The sequence below is a fragment of the Pinus tabuliformis genome, chromosome 2_1, assembly GCF_031772625.1.
Source record: "Pinus tabuliformis cultivar Carrire ecotype Pingquan chromosome 2_1, CPIR1, whole genome shotgun sequence".
NCBI classification, from domain to species: domain Eukaryota; kingdom Viridiplantae; phylum Streptophyta; class Pinopsida; order Pinales; family Pinaceae; genus Pinus; species Pinus tabuliformis.
The window spans coordinates 816024834-816048816 of record NC_142299.1 but is presented as its reverse complement, the minus strand read 5'-3'; positions in this window follow the sequence as shown (position 1 = coordinate 816048816).

The window sequence follows — 23983 nt, the reverse complement described above, 5'->3', positions numbered from 1 at the left end:
TATAAATTGATCTATGAATTCAATGATGTTTTCAGAATTAGCTGTCTTGAGAGGAACTGCTTCTACCCATTTAGTAAAATAATCTGTTGCCGTGAGGATGTATCTATGCTGCTTATAAGAGTGAGGAATAATCTCACCTATTATGTCCAAGCCCCACTGACTGAATGGTTGCTCGATGTTTACCGGCTGTAGTGGTATGGACGGTTTCTTTTGTCTCCCTGCAGTAGTTTGGAAGACTTGACATTTCCTCACGTAACTGTGTGAGTCTTTGAACAGCGTGGGCCAATAATATCCTGCACGTAAGATTTTATGTGCAATAGCATCTCCAGCATAGTGTCCGCCTGCTGGTCCATCGTGGAGTTCCTGCAAAACCTTTTCGGCTTCAGTTTTCTCAAGACACCTAAGAAGAACAGAATCGTAATTCCTTTTAAACAGAACATCATTTATGAGCTGATATTGTTTAGCTTTCAATCTCAGAGCTCTTTTCTTGGTGTGATCCAGGTGTGATGGAGCATACCCGTTCTTAAGATAATAAATGGTGTCAGCATATAATGATTCTGCATCGTTTAGGCTTACCTCATACATTTGTACCTCTTCAGATGGATTTTCAGGAATTTGCGATGCTCCAGCCAACATTTTGCAGAAGCCTTGACCTCTCACAATTCTTGCTGGTTTGATCTCAAGGTCGTATTCTTGTAAAGCAGTGATCCAATTTGCTCTTTTTTCACCCACATCCTTCTGTATTAGAAGATTTCTTACCGCTGGAAACGGTACTATGACCTTAGTATGGGTTTTAAGTAAGAAAGGTCTGAAATATTTGACCGCTTTGAAAACAGCATATGCCTGTTTCTCCACGTCTGAATAGTTGAGTTCAGCACCTTGTAAATTTGAGCTAAAAAATGTGATTGGAGCTTCCGCTTTCTCTTGATTTGTTTGAGTTAGAATCGCGGCATATGATTTCTCTGAGGCAAATGTGTATAAGATAAAAGATTCTGAAAAACTCTGGGTTGCTAAAGATGGAGCGTTAATGATAGCTTGTTTGATTAGGTTGAATGCTTCATGCTCATCTTGACCCCATTTAAAATTTGAATTCTTTTTAATCATGATTTGCAAAGGAGAAACAATTCGTGAAAAATCTGGGACAAATCTCTTCACAAAATTGATTTGACCAAGGAAAGATTGCATGGCTTTTTCATTATGAGGTAGGGATATTTCAGAAATTTCTTTGATTCTGTCAGGCTCAATGTGAATACCAGATTTTGACACTATGAATCCTAGAAGTTTTCCTTCACTTAATGCAAAAAAAGATTTCTTTGGGTTAAGTGAAATCCGATACCTTAAACATCGTTGAAAGATTTGTTTCAAGTCTTTGAGATGGTCGCTTCGCTTCTTGGAGTACACTGTTATATCATCCAAATAAATTACTACAGATTTATTGACTAAACCCTTGAATGCGATGTCCATGGCTCTCTGAAATGTAGCGTTGGCGTTGATCAAACCAAATGGCATCTTCCGATATGCGTATGTGCCCCATTTAGTTCGGAATGTGGTTTTTAACTGATCATCGGGATGTACCAGCACTTGATTGTATCCTGAAAATCCATCCAAAAAAGACATTAGTTCTGAGCCTGCTACTGCCTGTAATATCTGCTCCATAGGCGGGAGGGGAAAATTGTCTTTTTGACAGGCTTTGTTGAGATTCCGAAAATCGATGCAGATTCTAATATCTCTGTTTTTCTTTCTAACGGGTACCATATTGGAGACACATTTGGAATGTCTGACGGGGAAAATTATTCTGGCTTTTGATAACTTATTTAGCTCAGTTTTTATCTGATTTTCTAAATTGGGGTGGATTTTTCTGAGTTTCTGTTGGACAGGATTTTCGTTGTCAATCATAGGGATAGTATGTTGAATGATAGAAGTGTCGTATGTCTTCAGCTCATCGTAATTCCAAGCAAAAACATTTTTGTATTGTCTCAAAAGACGAATATACGCTAGTTTTTCTTCAGGGGCTAGGCCGTGGCCTAGATTAACGTTTTGTGGTTTATCATCGGTTCCTAGGTTTACTAATTCGTAGTTCAGAGTTGAACTGTAGAGCTTAGAATTGGTAGACCTTTTAAACCGACTTTTCAAATCGTATAAGTCTTCCAACTTAACCACCGATTTAGGTATAGCATTATTAGTGCTATCTTCTTGTATTTGTCGATCGTGATGGTCTTCGTCAATTATCTGATTGGAGTAGGATCCTTCGGAAGTGAGGAAATTTACAATATCAGGATCGTCATTGAATACTCTCAAGTTTGTAATGTTGTCAGGGATGGACGGTCTAAAGATTAATTCTGTTGAGAATCTATCTGGACTAAAATCTTCGGAGGGAATAAGTCTAGAGGCTACGTTAGCTAAAAGGTCTGCGCTCGCGTTTTGGAGTCTTGGGATTGACGAAATATTGAATGCTATGAAATGCTCAGTCAGATCTTGTACTAAAGATTGATAGTGTTTCAAATGACCTGATAGGCAATGTATGGTGTTACGTACCTGTTTGACGACAATCTCAGAGTCTCCAAAGACTTGAAGATACTTGACGTTCAACCCGATTGCTTTGTATAGGCCTTGCACCAAGGCTTCATATTCCGCTGTATTGTTTGTGCAATCGAATTCAAGTCTGCACGTAGCCATGGTCTTATTTCCTTCTGGACTAATCAGAACGCATCCTGCTCCTGCTCCTTCGTTAGATTTAGAGCCATCAAAATATAATTTCCAAAACAAAGATGTATTTACAGGTTTGTCTACAAAATTAACACATTTTGAATTATCAGTTTGGGAAAAATTTTCGACTTGGGACAAAACTGAATTTTCTAAGTAAGGTGATGTATGAGCATTGAAATTGCCGAGGAAAGAATCTACCGAGTAATTGCCTATGATACTGCTGTTATATGCTATTGCTTCATTTTCTCCCCCCAATTCCGTTACTATGTACTTCTGGTGTAACTCTCCTTCAACCTTTATTTGATTCGGTTTACCATTGTAGGGTAACCACATGTGCGACCAGTCGGTTGAGAAGTATCCATGGAGTTTTTCGGACCAATCCCTGCTAAGAATCAAGCCATAGAATTCTGGGATATCAGCTACTAGAATGTCAATAACCTGACATACCTTCGGGTTAGACGACAATCTTATGGTCACTTGATTAAGTTCACCAATCACTTCAACTTGAGATCGATTAGGCTGAACTATGCACACTGCGGATTTTTGTGGTTGAACATTCAACTTGGCACCTATTGATCTGGGTAAAATATTCGTTGAAGCACCAGAATCTACCAAACAATTGTGCACATTTTTATTGAAAATTTCATAAGTGAGAAGAAAAGGGGGAGTGTGAGACCTTGATCTTCCTCCAATCAAGGCGATGTCATTTGGATCAATTTTATTGATTGTGTTGGTTGGAGGTCTTCCCATGTTGTGGGAAGCTACAGCTGTAGGCAAAGATGTAGTGGGCACGTCATGTAATTCTTTCATCATTATCTTCTGTTGATGTTTCAATTTGCTCAATTCATAAAGAGTGATATTAGCCCTAGTCTTTTTCATGTCATCAATAATATTGTATTCCATTTCATCCGACACTATCAGTGTTCTTGATGGAGGTGTTTGATCTGGTTGGACTGGGCTAGATTGAGTCGCTTTAGCGGTCGTTTTCTTTGTTGCGACTTTATCTTTTGCTGCAGGGCTTGCGCCCTTCTGCTTAGGGGTAGTTTGGGGAGGATCAAGTTGATTTTTGCTTCGTGTGCTAACCGGAAATGCTTCTTGATCTTCTTCTTGTGGGAAGATGAAATCCCACATTCCTTGTAGTTCCACAACTTCTTCGTCATCTGTCTGCCCTTCAATGGTACTCTCTTCTTCTTCCTCTTCTTCGGATTCGACATTTGAGATGGCGATGGGTGGTTTCACATCCATTGAAGGGCCTCTTTTAAAAGCTCTGTAGGGCTTTTTTGAAGAAGTTTCTGCTACTTGTTTTTTTATGTCAATCATCTCATTGGACATGGTCTTTAATACTTTTTGAAATCCTTCCAAATCGAAAGGGTCTTTCGTTTGTTTCTTCTTGGAGTCTTCCTTGAAGGTGAATTTTTTAGATTTGCGTTCCTCTATCGCAGATCTCTTTTCCAGGGCTACTACGCGTTTCTCTACTGCTATCGCCTCTGTCAGGTTTTCAACTAAAGTTGTTTTATTTGCCCTATCCAAGAAGATTGCTAAGTTTGATGGTAAGGCCGTAATATACCATTCACATCGTACTTCTTCGCTGGGTTGGGAAGCAGTGGGAATTTTGTTGAGGATTTTATTGAACCGTAAATTGAAATCTTTGATGGGTTCTCTAGCCTCGGCTTTAAGATTGGATAGGTCATTGATTAACGTTGCCGTTGATCTGTCATCACCAAACTTGGTAAGGAATTGACTTTGAAAAATGTCCCAACTTGTGATAGACCCAGAAGGTAATGAAAAGTACCATGACCCGGTTGTTCCTTGCATTGTATAGGGAAAAAGCCGGACAACAACATCCTCGTTGGTAACTCCGTTGAGATTGACAGAAAGCATGAAATTGTTAATGTGCTCTTCAGCTAGCATGCCTGCTTCTGGATTGAATTTGGGTAGCCATTTCTCAGGATGGGCCGGTATTTGGCTCAGGGGTGGAGGCATTAAAACTGCCCCAGGATTGTTCCATGGAGACTGGGCCATCGTTGAGCTGCTAGTAAATGAAAGTGCAGAGGATGATCCCTGAGGCTGGGAAGATGAAGATATTATGATCTTAGATGATTGAAGAAGAGGGGTTGTGGAAGATGGATGGGTGATTTGGAATGAAGAAGTTGATGGCTGACTTCGCGGTGAGGGAGTTGAAATGGACGATGTAGATGAAAGAGTCTCACTGTCAGACTCTTGTGGTGTTTTCCTTGCTCTTTTCCTGGTGGGGAGAGGGAATTCAGTTGGCTGGATGCCAAATTTTTTCACTCTTTAATCTGGTCAGGGGATGAGCAGGATTGTACTGCGAAGTCACGCTGCTTTGAGATTTATCAGACCTCTGTGTAAAAATAGAAAATCCCTGGAGTTTGCGAATCAGAGTTTGAACTTCAGGGGGTTCAATGGTAGATTGGTCTGAAATATTAGGGTATGTAGCAGCGGTTAATACTCAAGAGACTTTTGACTCTGGATTTAAACGTACTAGGGAAGTCGGGGGAGTTGATGAGGGCGATTTACTCTCAGAATGGTATTTAGATTTTGATTTAGGTGCCATTCATAGTTCGGGACCTCCTTCTAGCGCCAAATATGTTGAAGCCCCGAAAATCGGGTCGACAACAAGGGGGATACCCACCCGGTCCAGACCTTGGTTGGCAGCTCCTTATCCGTTTGGTATAGCGGGTCCAACTGGGGATAATGGGACCAGTTTCCCAATCTAATGGTGTGTGTGTGTGCAGAGTTGGATGATGCTGATCTAAGAGTACTTAAAGCTAATTTAATTCAGACTTTTAAACTAACTCTATTCTATTGTAATCTAATGAGAAACAACACATCTAATCTATGCTAACCCGGGTGTATTTCTTCTATTATGCGATCTAAAGAGATTTCAAACAATAACTGGTAATAAAGATCATTCAGCTATCATAAGAATAGAAATCAATTAAGATAAACCATTTTGCATAAAAAGTTAGGCAAAACAGTTGTGAACAGCATATCGCATAATAAGTTATTCATATATCAAACATAAATAAATGACTCCACCGTACAAAAGTGCCAAATGGTAACTCACACATTCATGAAATAACATATAAACAACTAAAAACTGTATATCACTTTAAGAATATAAACAGAAACGGTCAAGAGATAAAAGTACCATTTATGACTGGTTCCACTCATAAGCTTCAAGCAACAATGATTTATCTCTCCTTGCTCTAACATCTACTAAGAGTACAGAAGTGCAACATCAGTAGCAGATATCAAATGCAAACATTAATAAACCTTGATCCATCCATTCATCAAAACCCCCTCCGAGGGTGCAAAAGTGCATGTTCTGAGGACAAGTTTTTTGACAAATTTTTGGACCCTTCTCCTAATGCCTGAGAAGGGTTTAAATACTGCTAACTAATTAACTTAATTACATAAATTTAGGATACGGTTTTAAATGACCGCCCTTCTGCTAAAGCAAAACTATTTCTAAAAATTGAATCTAATTCCTAACCATTTCTGTATTTGCTCCTTAGTGTTGCAAGCATGCAACATTCGCCTGGGAAGAGTCGGTTGGTCGCCTTCTGCTTTTGTTTGAGCTATGAGAATAGAAATAACAAGCGCTGGCACCACTTTCTGGTAAACCAGAAGATATTTTCGAGAATCTTCCTCTGGCTGGGTGTATTCACTACGTGTATACTTGGTAATAACCCAAATTTCTCTCAAACTGATTCTGCTTTTGCTATTTCGGTCTCCGGCCTTGCGAATGACTGAATAAGTTAGGGACTTTACTCTCTGAACAATTTTCTGCATCGAAAACTGCCTCCGTTCTTTGTTCCGGGCTTCTCTGGTGCATTTTCCTTCTTTAGCGTCTTTTTTTATTTTTGCTTTACCGGGCATAAGCTTCAAGATCTTTTGTAAACATGCTGCTTTTGTTCGCTTTTGACTCTGGGCGTTGGATGACCTATTGACATCAGCATCTGTTGAGTGATACTCTGGAATCTGTGGTCCTGTTGCATGCGGCATCCATTTATGAAGGGATCTCTTCTCTGTTCTCCGAGCATTGATGCTTTCCCCTTTTCCTTAGATGTTTCCTGCACATTGCTTCATGTTATTTCCTGTCTTACAGTTTACGCAAAGGAAAAGAGTAATCATAATAAAGATTGACATGAAAGCTTTAAGCTCTTATGAATGCATAAAATCATGACACCCATAACGAACTGACTCTTCGAAAAACACAAAATTGTCCTTCTTGAATACTTTGGCGTATATTCATTAATTTCCTTTAAGGCGCGCGCCCAATTTTGGTTTACGGACAGCTTTCCTTGAATACTGTGCTGAGGAAAATTCGCGATGGGTGATTTCTGCGACTCGCATCGCAGCATCGCGGATTGCGTCGTTAAGATGTGTCATCGCAGAAATTCATGATCGCATTTATCGCAAATCGCATTCATCGCAGATCGTAGATCGCGCTTAGTCATTCAATCATTGTGTGCTTCTTACGCGATATTGCGATATGCGATGTCGCATATCGGCCGTTGGAGATTTCTTAAGATTTTTCTTTTAAGAGCGCTTGATAATGTATGCGATGCGATGAATTTCGCGTCGCTTCTTTGTAGTTTATTATGCTCATAGGAAAACGTTTCATTCTCTTCTCACGATGCGATACCGCTTTAAGGAGTTGAATACAAAAATTTTCATAAAATGTTTTTTTGGATTTTTTATTAAGGGTCCCCATTTGCTTGGTGTTATTGCTAATACCAAACAAAGAGGGGGGGTTTTTGGTGGCCACAACAGAACCTTATCTCTCTACCTCAGGTCCAAGCTCCTTTTGGTTTTCTTTCACCGAGATGATGACCAAATAGAGGAGATATGTTATTTATTTATACTAGTTGAGGCTACACTGAATTGCCATGTCTATAGGATGGAAAACTTGTTGTTAAGGTAGGAAAACTTGAAGAGAGGGACAAAAACTAGTTTCTCCACTTTAAAAAATTAATTTCTCCTTATTAGAGAGGAGTGGGGAGGAATATTATAGCTCATTGAAAGGGCTTAATATGCTCTTTGAGTATATGGAATTGTTATCTTCATCAAATCATCACTTGACATCAATAACAAATTATTCTTTGAATACCTTCCTTTGGAAACTTATTAAGGCTCACTCACATAGATACAATCCTCCTTTAAGTAAGCCTAGTGGAGGAGTCTTAAGGACTTCAATGATTTTTCTTAGAAATCTTGGCACATGTGATGCAAGGTCACAATGTTTGGTTGTGTCTAGAAGAAAACAATGACCATTACACATGAAATAGACTCACATGGTCTTTCATAGGTCGTAAACAACATTGAACAATAGATTTCACTAGCTCTAAATCATGGAGGTTCCTTCTCCATCGTAACACACAACTCATGGATTGGAACATACCATATTTCATTGATATTCATTAACATTATTCAGATAATGCGTATGAATAAAGTCACACAGAACCATATCAAATGATTATACCAAAAATCATGGGAACATACAAATGAATTTTCATTCATAATCATATCATCATCATAGGGATCCCTAATTCCCTTATATATAGTAAAGCATTCATTGATCATCACTATAAAACACATAGGATGAAGGATTTAACCCTATAAAAAATTTATCTGCAAACAAATTCTTTAAAAAATGGGAAACATACAATGGCAAGAACATAAAATATACACAAATATTTTTCTCCTCGAACCCAAAACTAGGAAAACAAGATTGAATTTTTATTATTTTCCTTTTAATTTTACAATAAATTAGATATAGACTAAAGAATTCATAAACCTCCAATCAATTCATCCTACATTAGAACATAATCATAGTTCCCTTGACTAGATCTACACAATATAATGAGAAACACCATCATGTGTAATATCATGCATAAAACCACGTGAAAAAAACATGGGTGGATATACCTAACCATAAGTGGGTCCACCCATGAAAAAAAAATTGGGGCCTTGTGTATGACAATGGTAAGCCCTTAGGAAGGGGGCCACTGCCCCACATGTGATCCCCTTATTTATCCATGTGCAACATAAAAACACCTAAACCTAGTTGTGCAAAGAATATAACACATACCTAACACAAGAATACATATCTTTAATGATAGCACTAATACACACCCATTATGACACGAATACATTATTCATCATTCACGCTGCATAACATGCACAAGATGCATATGAACAAATTATCTTAGTAACTGGATGAATAAAAATTGAGAGAGGGACTTAAACTCTCCTCCCAACCATTGTCCAATTCCACTACAATCCTCTCTTGTAGGTGACGACCCCCGAGTTGGATTCAAATCCAAAGGAGTAAAGTACTCAAGAGAATTTTACATCAATAATTCATAACACATGGGAATACATAGCACATAATGCCTCCACCTACAATCTAGTAGGACTCTAGAGCACATAGTGTCTCCACATAAAAACCACTTCTAGGACTCTAGAGCACACAGTTCCTCCACCTGCAACCTATCAAGAATCCAAAGTTCATAGTGTCTCCACCCAACAATCACTTACATGAATCCAAATCCCAGTGTCTCCACCTGATTACCCTAGAGAAATCTAGATCATGTAGTGTCACCATCCATAATATGGCATTCTAGAGCACACTACACCCCTACTTAATAGCCTTCATGAGAATCCAGAGTCCACCCTCAGCTCTCCACCTACAAAAAACAAGAGAAGCCCTAGAGTGGCGAGTATCTCCACATGCTATGCAGGAATCCAAAGTCCACTACCACCCCACCTTCTGAAGAGTAAACTTCAACCTCAATTTAAACTAAGTGATTCCTATGGTTCACACACACTTTTGATATGTAGTCTTTCTTATTACCACACCATTACTACACATATTATTCATTCATTATTAAATAAACTTGTTGATACCACAATTTCCACTGTTCTCTTGTTTGAGTACTCTTCTCACCAAAGTTTTTCTTTCACCTATGTCTCTCTCTCTCTCTATGTTTATTTGTGTAATGTTCCCATGCTTTCCTTTTTTTCTACTCTTCATACTCTCATATACCATTCATGTAGTGTGTTAGTTAATCCAACACATCTCATGAGGCTAGGACTAGCTTGTCCTCTTTCCAATACATGTTTTAATGTTCGTACCTATTTTATATCCAATTTATCAAGGAGATAGGTGGCCAATTCCCATGTAGCGTCTCCTCATAGAACTCTGAATCTTTGCTCTCTCTCTCAGTCTAGTCATTTTCACATTATCACAATTAGTTACATTTACACATGAAAATATTTACAAGAGTGGGTAACCAAAAAATATTGTCACACCTGGTGGGATTAAATGGAATTTAAGGTGGGGTATCCATTTAAAAGGATGGAATAAAAGAGAGTATAGATTAAGGACAATATTCAAGCTAACCATAAGGGAAAGAAATCAAAGTCATAAAGGGTCAATAGTAGATATTACTAGTTTAACCTACCATAAGCCTTGGAGAGGTCCAATTTTATCAGCATTCCAATTTAATTATATTTTTTTAGAGTATGAATAACCTCATGAGACATGAAAATCCCATTAATAATTTGGAGACCTTCAACAAAAATAGTATGCTTGGTAGACATGATATGGTTTAAGAGCATCTTATGGTGGTTAACAATTACTGGTGAGATAATTTTTATAGACACATTATAGATAGAAATTAGGTGAAACCAACTAGTATTATTAGATCTACTTTCCTTATGAATTAAAGTAACAATAGTGGCATTTAGACTAGACCATACCTTCTGAAATTAGTAAGATTCTTCCACTAGTGCATGAACATCTAGTCTGATAAAGGGTCAGTAGGCCTAAAATAAGTTAGAGATGAATCCATGAAGGCTAGGAGCATTGTTCTTAAGCATTTCCATTACCACTTCCTCCACTTAATCTAACGAGAGCTCCCTCATCAAGGAATCATTCTATTTCAGGCGGATATGATTATGGGTATACATCATGATGCACTTAATATCAAAATCTTTGTTTAGAATGGGGTATGCGAGCAGAGATCAATAACACAAGACTAATTCTTGCTCCATCTCATTGTGCTGAACTAGATGTTGTTTGTCATGGGTTGAAAGGAAAATATTATTGTTGTTATGATAGTGCTTGATCATATCCTTATGAAATAATTTAGTGTTTCACTCGCCTTCTTTTAGCCAGTACGCATGGGGTTTCTGTTTCCAAAATGTTTCCTCAATTTTTCTCCTCTACTCTAGTTGGTTAATTAGAATACCCTATTATGTTATTAGTTCATCTGAGAAACCATTAAAATTATTTTTTGTTGAAGTTAATGCATTTTATTCTCCAAGATCTATTTCTCAATAAGGATATAACTAACCTCATTTGTACTCCACTCTTTGATTTTTAACTTCAATTCTTTGAGCTTTAATTCAAAGGTATGCATAAGCCTTAAATATCCAAATCTACAATTCTTCCCGCCAACCATTGGGTTTTTCTAGGAATTCAGGTCTTGTAAACAAAAGCTCTAAAATCTAAAGGGGTGATTATGAGGATCCACCTTCATGTTCATCTATAATTAGATTGTCCAATGGTTAGATCTGAGACACATGAGGATAGATGCTTCATCAAAATGATCCTTGCATAGTAAATCTTTAGAGATAAGAAAGTGGTCTAGTCAGTTGGAAACTTGATTTAAACACCCCCCCCCCTCCCCCCCACTGATTATTCCAAGTGTAGATCCCATTAATTGTATTGAGGTTTGCTACATAAAGATCTTGGATTAGATCTACAAACTATTGTGCCTCTGAGTCAAGTCTCTATCCCTCCCTTATTTTCCTCTAGAGATTTTATTATATTGGAATCTCCTCTAACCACTCATAACTCATCTTAATGAATGGGCCATATTGTCCAAATATCTTATAGAAAGGGTGATTTATCTAAGAGAACACATGGCCGATAAACAATTGTGAGGAAACCAATTTTTCGAGCCTACATAATGAAATTTGTTAGGTAGGATGCATGGTAGAGCCACCCAATCATGAATGGATACTTCGAGGGGATTTTAGAGTATAACTAAGCTTCCAACACTTCCTTTGTCATCTACTACAATTTATTCACACCCTTTACAACATCAGTCAACTATTATCTTGATCTTCTCACTGAAGATTTCAGTTTTCTGAAGCATAAATATTGAGGGGTTTTCCTTACTTATTCTTTTTCTAAGATACATTTTTTTACCTCGGTTGTAGAGGTAACGGATAGTCCAAGAGATAATATTCATTGGATAATATGTTTGATGGAGGAAAACACCTCCGACAACATTGTAACCTGACTAGAATTCAACAAATGTTCTCCAACCTCCTGGATCAAGGCTTTGGTAGAATGTTTGCCCCTTTTCATGAATTCCTTGTGTGTCTTTCCTTTTCCATTGCCACATTGGGTGTGAAATCCAAATCCCCTATTTGAAAATATTGATTCTTATTTAGTTTTCTTTTTCTTGCTCTTCAGTATCAGATAGGTTTGTTGATATTTAGTTAGTTAGGGTTTGTAGATGGTAGTGAGATTTTTATTAAGCTGTGAAGTTAAGATGGATCTAGGATGATTATACACACACACCACCCATCACATTTTACCTTTACATTTGGTAAAATTAGTTTTTTTCGTAATAAAATACACTATAATGTGATGTTAAAAACAACCTTGTATTATAATATTCTTTGCAAATATAAGCAATAATTCAAAACAAAATTTATTAAGAAAAAAACCAATTATAATACCAATAATTATATAATATTAAATTTAATAATTATTTATTAAATTAATAATTCTTGCATAAAAATACCATTGGCCAAACCATGGGTTGTCAAAACCTAGAGTTCAAAACCCACTTAGAGCTCAAAACCCACCAATAGTAAACTCACTATTTTACCTCATTTTTATTTTTATTATTAATATTTATTTCATTTTATTTTTATGTAATTTGATTAAGTCACATTGTTTATGCGACAAGATATTACCACATTTCTTCCATGTTGAGCTAGAGAATCCACCCAATAATGGGGAGGAAATGATCTATTATGATTTTTTTTTATAACTAAGTATTAGAGAAAATAAAAAATAGAAAATTTCTTGAAAAAATGAAACACAAATCAAAGAAAAAGGAGGATGATCCAAAGTTTTGGAGAAAAAATATTACCACATTTCTTCCATGTTGAGCTAGAAAGTCCACCCAATAATGGGGAGGAAATGATCTATTATGATTTTTTTATAATTAATTATTAGAGAAAATAAAAAATAGCAAATTTCTTGAAAAAATAAACACAAATCAAAGAAAAAGGAGGATGATCCAAAGTTTTGGAGAAAAATATTAAAGATATGATAAGAAAATTAAATATTATAAATTCAACATTTAATTTAATTTAAATAAAAGGAGAATAAAAAATTAGATTTTAAATTAATAATATAAGCACTTTTATTATGTAAATAAATTTAGAATTTTTATTATTTTATTATAATTAAATTATACAATATTAATATGTAATACAACTTAATTAAAATTAAAATAACACCACGTATAAGATTAAAAAGTATGCATTTCTATTTTATTGTTTTAAATAGTGAATAAAAAACACTTTTAAAACATGTGGAATGAAAAAAAAAAGCAAATGCAAATTAAAATTACACATTTCTAAATGGTGAATAAAAATAACTTATAAATACAAAGCATGTTGAACGAAAAAATAAAAATAAAAACTGTAAAGTGATGGAAGTGCATAGATGGAGCACAAAGTTTGATGAAGACTGGACTGAAGTTTGTCAATGTTATGGGATGGTCACATGGTGATGTTGGGAGATATTTTATATGTTTGTAGATATTTGCATCAGGATGTGAGTTTTGTTTTTAGAATAAGTTGGAAGAAATATCTCATAATGTAAATGCAATTTTAGTTTCTCATATTTTGTGAGAAGGGGAAACAAATCATCACTTATGATTCTTGATTCTCCCATGTAGATTTATTTTTAGAGAGGAAGAGTGTTTGAGAAGTGTGTAGTGTGAAACAAAGGCAAAGTGAAGAAGAAGAGAGGAGAAGCTTCAATGCTAAGAGAAGAAGCAGAGGTTGAGGGCTTAGGCTGCATGTGCCCACATTGTATATTCTGGCCAATTTAATGTATGTTGAATGTGATTAATGAAAAATTTGTTTAGATGTGTCTGTAGTTGTGTACTTCTCTATATGTATATGGTTAATGAGTTGTTGATCTTTGGATAAATCAATTTCTATATGGAATTGTGGCTATCGCTTTTTATTCCTATGCATCATTGTTTTTAGAAAAATGTACTTGGTAGGAATCTAGATGTGTCATGGCTGCAACCGTTTATGTGAAATCAATGCTTTGGTGTAAATGTAGTTTGGGGCTGAACTTACATGTATTCCCCTATGCGTATGGGTCAAAGATCGAAGGCTATATATGCATTGTGCCTGTGTTTGAAATTAGACCATGTGGTGTAGTTATTCGTCTGTGTCATTTTCTGTAATATGTGGAGGCTCTAAATGAGTTGAATGACTATGCATGGATTGAACTTTTAAATAGTGTGTGCACTCATGTAAGTCGGTATACATATATATATTTGATGTGTTGATGAATTCCCTATGAATGATGGTCAAACTCCTTGTTGAAGATCGGGAATCATGTTGGTATGAGTGGTTGCACAACATGTGTATGAAAGGGTGGCCTATGTATGTTGGTTGTTGATATCCTTTGGTGCACTGGTCATTCTATTGATTAAATATTCTTGTTGAATATAAGAGTATTCATGTGAATTGAAAAAGAGCACCATTGTTTTAGGTGTTGTCACAACCTTTAAATTGGGGATTCAGACCATTAATTGGGAAAGAGTGTAATCAAAAGAAAGAAAGGCATGTGAAGTTATTGATATCATTGAATAGAGATTCGAGACTGTGGAGAATTGACCTTGAAGAGGTCCAAGTTGGTTCAACTCCTTGAAATATGAAAAGAATTTTTTTGGGGCGCTACGAAAATATTTCATAGTGCCTATAGAAATTTGATAGCACTGCGGAATAATTTCGTAGTGCCTACAACCAACGTTTTCTAGGACTGCTAGTTTGGTGTTTTCAAGCCTGGTTGGCCTAACCATTTCATATTTTTTTGGATGGAATCCATTGTGATTTGGATGATGTGAGAAAAGGATTAGAATGCATGAGAGAGATCTCTCATAGCATTTGTGAAGGAAATATCCATTCTCTATTGTGACTGTATATTTAGAATTAATTTCTGAATTTCGAGAATGTGTTTAGAAATAGAGTTGTGGTTGTCTTTGTGGAGTATATTGGGCTATGGGAAACTATGGTAACCCAGCTTATCCCCATCAAGTGGTATCAGAGCTCATATTTGTTTTTGGAGAATGTCAGAGCCACGAAAATCTTTCAGCTTTACATCTCTTGAAGGAAGCAGAGTTTATGATGGGTTCAAGTAAGTCTCTATTGAACTGACGTCTGCTGAGTTTGGGGTGTTTTGAAAACATAGTGGAGAGTGTATACTTTGATGTAGAAACTATTTCTCTTAGGTGATGCAGTTAGAACAACAGATATTGGATAATGGAAATGCTTTCATGTTTGGAGACAACTTGACAGTGAAAAGAGGTTGAAGAAAAAATAACATTACAATAGTAGGTCAGGTGATTGCAAGGGAGTTAAGAGTTGATATGTCCTTGAGAAAGAAAAAGTGCATTGGTTGGAGAGGAATTGGTTCAGTAAGTAGTGGAAGATGATATCATATTATAGATCTTATAAAAATGAATATTATGTTTATGCTAATTTGAGTCATTAAATCATATTTGTAGGACTGAATTGGTAGCAACTACCATTGCAAGTAAGCTATGTCAAAAGAGGAGGAGAAAAAAAAGCACTTGCATGAAGAAATGGTGAAAAAACAAGACAGTAAAATAAGAAGAGTGAGTGGTTGAAGATGCAACAGGGAAAAAATTTGAAAGCTGCGGAGCAAGCATGTTCAAGAATATGTTCTACTACATATAACCTATTTAAGAGAAGAAACCAAGAGGATGACTTGGTATGGGTGACCAGTCACAAAATTTTTACAAGAAGGACTTGTTGCATCTCACTAGTAGACAAGGAGAATTTAGCAGAGATAGAGATGAAGATGATTGTTGTTATTCATAGCAGGGGTTCACAGGAAAGTTGCAAACTAAACAAGAAAAGTGCCAAAGCAGTGAAGTGAGAAGGATATCATTGGGTTGAGGAAATAACTCAATCATGTGAAACAATTGCTACAAGAAATTCTTGATGACCAAAGTTATGAGCAAGAAGAATGGTGTTGAATAGGAAGGTCTGCAACAGTGAAAGGATGACAATAGTAAGAATATTTATGCATCATTAGTTTTGTATTCAAGTGAAGATTGAATAAGCAAGTAATGGTCATTTGTTTCATTTAATTGTGGATTGATTGAATATTACAAGTAACAGTGATGAATGCTTGTAGTAGAGGATGATGGAAAAGAACCTTGTAGTAGAAAGTGAGGAAGAACAACAAAGTCTTGAGAGGAAGAAGGTGACTAAATTGCATGCAGAATATAGAATAACAGAGAGTGCTCAGATGAATATTTCAGAGGAAGGAGTTAACATAAAACTAGGAGAAGACTAGGCATGGAAGAGCTTAGTATGGTATTTACAAAGAGGTTGAGGGATTCATCTTGTTGTAGTGGCTTGTTTGTAGTTCACAGTTCGTAGGTAGAAGATCATAGAAGAAGATATTTTTTTACTATTGAAAGTCATAGTAAAGGTTTAGAGAGAAGCCATAGTAGATCAAGTGAACAAAATCTTGATAGAGAGGTAGATGAAATTAAATTACAGCTAGAGATGATAAGAGGATTGCTACAGAAATATAAGGAAGACGAGGGTTACAGATGGACCATCCATAAGAAAGTGAGATGAAATTTGTTGCAACTGAAGTTGAGACAGAGATTAAATTCTTAGTTGGAGGAAATCTCAAAGGAGTTGAGTTACAACCATGGAAGAACACCCGAAGGGTGATGAATACATGTGATGAAGCGTATGAAGATTTGATGAGCAACTGAAGACAACAAATTTCGGCCAAGGACTGAGTTAGGTAATGAAATTGAAAAAAAGAAGTAGGAAGGTATAGTTGGTTGGATAAAGAGACAACCTATGATGTATTGACAAGTTTGGACAACTTGGTAGCAAGTAAAGTTGAGATTTCACAATGAAAGTGGTAGAAGAAGATACAAGTTGAGTTCAGGATTTGGTGAGAGATTTTTTTTCACTGTGCAGGTGATAGTGGAGGAAGGTGAGGGGATTTGAAAAAACCTAGAGCAAGGAGTGCTCCTAGGGTTCCGAAGAAGAGAACCAAGAAGATGCCAAAAGCCCAAATGTAGGAGAAAGTTTGGTGGTGTATCATGTAGCAAGGTGGAGAAGTGTTACTATAGAGGTGTGTTTCAAATCACAAGTCGAGGTTGTCATAAGAATACTAGATGCATATGACCAACATGTCATATATTTTTGTACCTTGGGAGTCTAATGTAGGTGCATAGATGGAACACAAATTTCGATGAAGACAAGACCAAAGCTTGCCAATGTGATGGGATGGTCACATGGCGATTTTGGGAGAGATTTTAAATTTTTGTAGATATTTGCATTAGGATGTGAGTTTTGTTTTCAGAATTAGTTGGAGGAAATATGTCCTAGTGTAAATGTGATTTCAATTTACCATATTTTGTGAGAAGGGGAAATGAATCATCACTTGTGACTCTTGATTATCCCAGTAGCTTTCTTTTTAGAGAGGAAAAGTGTTTGAGAAGAGTATGGTGTGTAATGGAGGTAGAGTGAACAAGAAGAGTGTTGGATTGATGGGGCCTAACCTAGGTTCGGAGTTAATTAGCCAAAAAAATCCCTACACTACTGGCCCTTTCGGCATCAGCCCATGGTGCGCGGACTGAAGTCTAACCCGAAGCAGTATGGGGGGATGCGGGAACCAAGTTTCCGCACCCTGGAGATGTCTGAGGGGTCGATTTAGTCCAAATGTGAATACCTTCGCACAGGTCACTTTGCGCGCTATCTTGACCTATGATACCTCTGCAATATGTTATAGCCGCCTTCATGTAGCCCTCACTAGGGGCTAGGGTGCTTTCGCGCTGCTATGGCAGTGATTTGCTATTTCCCTAGATTACACTACGTATCTTACTTATCTTCTTACATACGTTAGTTAACTTCGTGTAAACAGATACTTTATCTCGCACTTATGTAATCAACATAATCATATATGTTCGTGCATCATATAAATAACAAAAATGTAATTTATACCCAATACATTCAATGCAAAAAATGGTAAATAAATACATAGGAATGGTATAAAACTTCTCTTTATTAATGCTTCAATCGGTTACATACTCAACCTACCCTGCGCACTCAACTGCAGGGTTCCGCGCACTCAGTTGCAGACTACTAGGCCTCTGTGCACTCAGCTGCAGAGCCTTCTCCTACTCTACGACCCAAAGACTCAACTCTACACTTTAGACAAGACTCAATTCTTCATCATTTTTCTTTCTATTTCTATTGCTAACTTACAACTTAGAGCCTTGCTTTATTTATACAATCCCATGGTCTGCGGAGCATGTTTAGATCTCTAAAGCCAACATTACATTACAAAATTGAGGGCAGACAACCCTGTGACTCATATACAACTTCGCGCTCCGTGCCCACAAATTGCGGAGTCTTTATATCGGATTTACATCTTTTGACCAAAAATCTGGGCTCTTAGCCCCAAAACTTCCCCTAGGGAATCCCACACCCAACAGACCCCTAACACAAACATCGTGACTCACCCTTGAGTCACTTTGTCGGTGCGAAGATCTTCACGTGGAGACCTCCCAACTCTGCTTGGACTACTGCAAGATTGGCAACGCACTAAGCAACTACCTGTTGTACCTCTTGGATGTGCTATTCAGAAACTGTTTTAGCTGAACTGTTTCCTTGAACCTGTTTATAGTCCCATGCCAACTTTCAGCTACCTGGAGCACTAAGATTATGCTTCTGTCGGCTAGGTAGATAGTCGGACCACCCATGTATGGCTTCAACCGACTGCCATTCACTTTTCCTTGGAAATGTTCTCCATTTAACTTTACCAACTGCATCGCGCTTCCGTCTGTGACTTCCTTAATAACATACGATCCCAGGCAATGCATTCTAAATTTTCCCAGGAATTTATCAAACTTAATATCATACAGTAACACCAAATCGTACACCTTGAAGGTGCACAACTTAATATGTCTATCGTGCAAGGCCTTTTCGTGCTGCTTTTGTACCTGTTGGTGAAAGCCAGCCAAAAATCATTCTTCCTCGAGTTCCTCCAACTGCGCGAGCCTCTCCTCTAGGGCTCTGTGATCTGTCATACCTGTGAGCACTGCTATGCGCAGACTAGGCACGATGTATTCCATCGACATTACGGCTTCCACTCCATAGACCAGCCGGAAAGGTGTTTGTCCCATCAGTTTCTTGCATGTCATCCTATAAGCCCATAATACTGTAGGTACGTGCAGGTCCCAATCACTTCATTGCGCATTTCATACCTTGGTCAGCGCAGTCTCCAGTACTTTGTTAAATGCTTCTACTATCCCATTAGCTTGTGGGTGATACGGTGTGCTTTTCTGATGATACACTTGAAACTCTTTTGTCAGCGCGCTGATTGTCTCGTTCAGGAAATGTGTACTGCGGTCACTCATCAAGATCTTCGGACATCCAAATCGTGTCAATACGTGTTCAAATAGAAACTTCGCGGCCGTGGTGGCCATGCAATCTTTTACCGGTTGCGCTTCTGCCCAATGAGTTAAGTACTCTATCGCAGTGATAATATATCTCGCGCTTGTTTTTCCTTGAGGTTTGATAGGTCCTATGAAGTCAATCACCCACTTTTCAAAGGGATACAGTGTCATTTGCAGATTCAAAGGCATCTCATCCCTCTGTGATGATTTACCTGTTCTTTGACATACATCACAGGCCTTGCAATGTGCTTTTGAATCTTGATGAAGGGTCAGCCACCATAACCCTGTGCGGAGAATCTTTTGCGCGGTCACTCTCCCTACATAATGTCCTCTCGCAACTCCCCCATGAGCGTCCGTGAGGATATTTCTTCGTTCAAATTTAGGTACATACCTTCGTAGTATCTCATCATTCCCCATCTTATATAGGTGCCCTGCAATGACAGAGAAATATGCCGCGCGCACCACTAGTTCCTTCTTTTGCTGGTCGGGGTACTCTTTCGGCACAGTTCTAGTCATGAGAAAGTGGATTATATCTTCAAAATTTCCATTTGCTACGTGCACAACAAAGAGTTGTGCTTCAAGTATTCCTTCCTCCAAACTAGTAGGTTCATGTCCTGTCTCAATGCATGACAGGTGATTTGGTCCCTCGTTCAATCAACTAGGTTTTACAACAACTCCAAAATCATATTTTTGGAACAATAAAACCCATCTGCATATATGCCCCCCAAACATAGGCTTATTGACCAAGTATTTCAGCGTGGAATGATCTATATACATTTTGAAGTGTTGCCCTAGCAAGTAGTGCTGATATTTCTAGAGTGCATACACCATAGCTAGTCCCTCACATTTAGTGGTGGAATAATTCTTTTTTGCTTTATATAATCCACAACTTGCGAAACATTATAGGGTGATCCAAGCCTTCTCCACCCTCTTGTGTTAATACTGCCCCTGGCGCTATACTTGACATGTCAACATGGACATGAAACTCTTCCTCCTAGTTTGGGAAGACCAGAATCGGTGCAGTGACCATATTTTCTTTCAATACATTGAAGCTTTTCTTACAGTCATCATTCCAGCAAAAAGTGACATCTTTTTTTAAAAGCATTTCCATTAGTGCAGTGCTCTGGGCATAGCTTTTGATCAACTTCCTGTAGTACCTCGTATGTCCTAGAGTAGCGCGCAACTATTTCACACTTCGCGGCGCAATCTTCGTAGGATCTACCATCAGTCCATGTCTGCAAACCACATGTCCCAACAGGTTCCCAAAAGGAATGAGGAACGTACACTTCTTGAGTTTAAGCACGATTTGGTATCTTCAGCAGGTATCCAACATCAAGTGTAAGCTCGCTACATGTTTCTTAACCAGCCCAAATACAGTCCAACATCAAATTAAACCTCCAAGAACTTGTGAATATATTCCTTGAATGTTGCAACAACCACGCGCAAAAAGATGGATGACGCATTCTTCAACCCAATTGGCATGATAGTGTATTGAAAGCAACCCTACTCAGTCACGAAGGTTGTGTTTCTCCTATCCTCCGGCGCGATTTTGATCTAGTAGTACCCTGAGAACCTATCAGTGAAAGAATAGGCTTCCTGCCCACTGACATTGTCCAACACCTCATTTATGAACGAAGTTGGGAATGGATCATGTACACAAGCGTCATTTAATTTTCTGAGGTCCACGCATATTCTTATCTTGTCCTTCTACTTCTTTTCCTGCACCACCATTGGACTTACCCAGTCGGATTCTTCCACTGGCTCAATGATTCTTGCTGCGAGCATTTTGTCTAGTTCTACGCAGACCTTCTCCTTGTATTTCAGGTTTAAGTGGTAAGGCCTCTTCTTAACTAACTTCACGTCAGTTTTTATCATGATCCTTATCATTCCTAAATCTCTGATGATTCCCTTTAACTTCGTAGACTTGGCCAGTAATAAGTCCTAGTACTTGCGGAGTAAGTCATTGACCTTATCTACCGTCGCGTTGTCCCAGTAGTCGCCGAGCATTGCAAACTTAGGTTCAGCCTCTGTACCAATGTTCACCTGCTTCATTTTTACCGATGCAGTTATGTCAGGGTTCTCAATCTGTGGTCCTTGAACCTCGCGATGGCCTTTTGTTTCTAGAATGTTAATTTTCCACAGATCTTCATCTTATTCTTCAGCAATTACATTATAACATTCCAGCGTGCAACTTAGCTGAGTAGCCCATTCAAGTTGAATCGATTCTATCGGCTCCTGTGGTATCCTAAAGATAGTTACTTTTACCTCTTGTAGGGCTTCATCAATGTTGTCCCACCATATATCCTCAAAAATGAAGGTCATCATGAACCCTTCGTGGAGGATATCCCATTCACCTGTCCCATGGCAGAGCTCCGTCTCTATATACCAATTCATTGGTATAACATCTAATGTATGACAGAACAAGTGCACCCACTCAAGTTGTGGATTTTCTCCATAGACCTTTGTCCACTTGGCTAGGTGTGTGCGTAGATCATCCCATCCATCATACTTGTCTATTAGTCGCATCTTAGGCTTGCCAAAATGCATGTGCATCATTCTCCTGTATTTGAACTAGTCTTCAAGGATCCCTTTGTGCATACCCCACCACCTCGCAAGCATAGCGCACAGTACCTAATTCAAAGCTTGGAAGCGTTGCTTTTCTGGAACTTCTTTTTCAAATCTATCCAAGAAGGTATCTACCTCACTTAACCCATCATAAGTAGGCAGGTCCCTTACTTCTGTCGATACGCAGTGCAACGATCTTGTCATCATATTACAGTTCAGTGTGGTTACCTCGTGTAACCGGTTCTGCCATCACTTTATCTCCTCATCAGAATCTGATGTACAAGAGCTTTCGCACTCCCATGAGATCCATCTGTCCACGATGGGATTCACCCAGTCCTAGTTTCATGTTGTTATCTTGTAGATGCAATCCAAATCATCATCACTTTCATAGTCATGCACTAGCTCTGTATAGCGCGATCCTTCAGCAAGGTCCAAAGGTATAACTACGCACAGAGACTTCTTCTCAAAAATCATCTTGCGTTTCTTTAGATTAATCACCCTGATCATGTCAGTCGCCCAATCAATTCCTAAGAGTGCAGGGTAGGGATTTCTGTCATCAACAATCTCTATTACTTCAAAGTCTGCTAACGTGCTCGCTCCCTCAATATCCATAATGATTCCCTGCAATCTCCCCATAGGTATTATCTTCTGTTGGTTCGCCATTCGCAGTTGAATAGGAGACCATTGCAATGTAGGCCTCCCCATGCGCTCCCATGTCTGCTTCGACAGAACGTTCGCATCCAATCCTAAATCCAGAATTACTTGGTCCATCTCATATTCTCCAATCTGCGTGGTTAACCTCATTTCTCTTCCCATCCTCATCTTATGCTTTCCAATCTTCTAGACTATGCGTGATTCTTCTAGCATGGTGGTCCCATTGCATTTGTTAATGAGTTCTTGTAGTCCCTTTACAGTCTTACTATCGCACATTAGCTTCATGCATGTTTCCAGGAATGTCGTAAGCATATATGGGCCATTTCCAGCTCCGATCTATCTTTGCTTCCTAAAGTGGAGGCATCAAAAAAGCTCTTCTTATCTTCCATGAAGGTTTCCTTAGTGCGCTCCAAATAAAACTCTGCTTCTTCCGTCAGAGCCTTGCAAACCAAAGTATTATCTTTGGGTTGTTTGCCCTTATCATCTTCCATCGTGATTCCACTTTGGAGCACAATGTTCACATATGATCTTCCTCGCATGGCTCAGACATCATCATCTACAGGTTCTGAGTCATGGGAGGTGGTAGTGCTCCGTTATTGCGTATCCTAACTATCAGCGTAGGACAATCTTCCATCTCATTATCAAACAAGGTACAATATAGACATGATGGATGCGTTGGGTTCATACAATCACAGACATAATGTCCTGGCCCTCCATAATTGTAGCATATCAGCTATCTGAGACCTCTTCTAGGTCCTCCTCCACCTCGGCCTCGTCCGCGTCCCTAAAATCCTGTTCGTGCCACTCTTTCGTTCGGGTCTAGGGTTCGCGTTTCATCCTGACCCCTGTAGGTGGTAGTTATATCCATAATTAACTCATAGCTTCTACAAGTGTGCTCATCATGTCGTACTAACCTACAAAAGTTATAGAACAATTGCTGCAAATTTTGTGCATACTTCTATAACAAATGGCAGTTTTCTGTAGCATGTTTCCCTCTTATTTGACAAATCGCGCAACACAAAGCAGGCACCGCGCTAGGTCTTGCTTGTGCCTCCTGTCTTAACAGCATCAGTACTCCTCCCGCGAGGTAATTTCCAAACACCGGGCAATGGTCCTTATCATGAACCTGGCCCTTGCATTTTACGCACCATACCTCTTCGCGCACTTCTGGGCGAGCTGTCTTGTCCTGTTTCAGACTCTACATCTCAAGGCATAATTTTTTCAACTGTGCATGGATT